This window comes from Lycium ferocissimum, chromosome 5 (genome assembly GCF_029784015.1).
Source record: "Lycium ferocissimum isolate CSIRO_LF1 chromosome 5, AGI_CSIRO_Lferr_CH_V1, whole genome shotgun sequence".
Classification (NCBI taxonomy): Eukaryota; Viridiplantae; Streptophyta; class Magnoliopsida; order Solanales; family Solanaceae; genus Lycium; species Lycium ferocissimum.
Window position 1 is genome coordinate 24,587,459 of NC_081346.1, and position 1,887 is coordinate 24,589,345.

The window sequence follows — 1,887 nt, forward strand, 5'->3', positions numbered from 1 at the left end:
AAGAGGAATTGTTTGACGAAGTGGACTTTGGTTGGTCTATCGTGTAGACGATTTGGACTCCTCGAGTTGTGGTAGAACTTGTTGTGTGGTAAAACGCCAAGGTTTGTGTATAAACTTGAACTTGGAATATCTTTATTTCATAGAATTTTTGAAGTATCTTGATGTGTTGTTTCCTTTCTCTTCATCTTATATCATTGTATGGTTATTATCTCAAATATTGCAAAATTTTCGCTAAATCGCTCACTTGTATGAATTGCTTTATCATTTTGCATTCTTGTTAGGACTTTGTCCTTCTTGTTGCGATGACTTTGTCACCAATATCGGCATGCCTCTTGATTCGGATCTTGCCCATCTTGACTCTGGATTTACATTTCGTCCTGATGATGGACTTTTGTCCATTTTTGAGTATGAGTGGAAAGCCACTTTCAACATGGCTCTTGATTCTCTTGATTATTGGGTGACGAACCTACTTGATTTGGGGCTTCGGTCCATCTTGATATTGATTATGCTTGGTGGGATGGCATGATGTACATATTGGGCGAAATTGGTTATTTGACAAACTCTCTTGAATTGATTTATAAGCTTTCTTGACACTTGAGCCTTCGAATATTAATTTCGACATTTGGAAACTCTTCAAGGTTTGATGTTTGATACTTTGATATACTTATTTACTGGATTTATTATTATCTTATTGAGCTACCTATGACACATAAGGGAATTAGAAAATTTAATGGCTTCAAGCCCAAAGTTTATAAGCCACTAAGCTTTATGCTTAGCGATAGTTGTTTTCTATCATAGGTAATGTTCGGGAAGAGATTTGAAGATGGCCATTTGAAGTAGACTTTTGGGAGCTTTAGTGAAGATCACATATGCATATGTATCTCGGTCTTGTAAAATTTTGGGACTTGTACATGATCTATATGTCACACTTATGTATAAAATTTTGGAGGCTTGTTGGACACAAGACCATATGCTTGTAACTTAAACTTGGTGACTTGTTTTGCTATTTTAGGGTGTGCTTTCAACCCAAGTCATGGCATGTACTAAATTTACATTTTGTCTTATAATTATGTACCAAGGAGGAGAATAGTTTTCTTTTGATATTCACAAGTTTGAAATTCGTGTGTAATATGAACCTGCAATGGTGTTGAATGGAAAATAGATTTCTTCTGAACGTTGTAAGTATGAAATTAGCTTTTGTTTCATAAGTGACATCCTCCCAAAGGGGGTGCTACATGTATTATTCAGACTAGACCCTGGGGGTGTTTATTGTCTTCCGCATTTTCTACTACTTATATATATAGATATATCATGAGACTTACGTATTGTTCTGTTCCGCTGTTTTAAATTCATTCTTCCGTGTATTTATTCATTGTTGGGTTGAGGGTTCGCTTACCGAGGTGAGAAGGTAAGTGCCCGCACGGCCTAAGCAAAATGGGTCGTGACAGCTTACTGCATGTCTAAAATATTACTCTACCTTCATTTCCCAATTTAATTTTTGCTTCTACTAAAAATCAGATTTAGGGGGCTTAATAGACACACTTGAGGACGAGTTTAAGGGTTCAATAGGAACAACACTTAGTTAAGGTAGCAAAATGGAAAAAAGGGACAAGTTTAGGAGGCTACATATGCATTAAGCCTATTTTTATCTTTACCACGCCATAGTTTTTTATCTGTTGTAATCAGTTATAATTTATGTTTTATTTATCGATCTTTTCTAAAAATGAACCATATACTCTCTCCGTTTCAATTTATGTGAACCCATTTGACTGGGCACGATATTTAAGAAAGAGTGAAGACTTTTGAAACTTGTGGTTCAAAATAAGTCTTGAATATTTGTGTGCTATAAATCATTTCGTAAAATAAATTTGTTTTCAAATTAGGGAA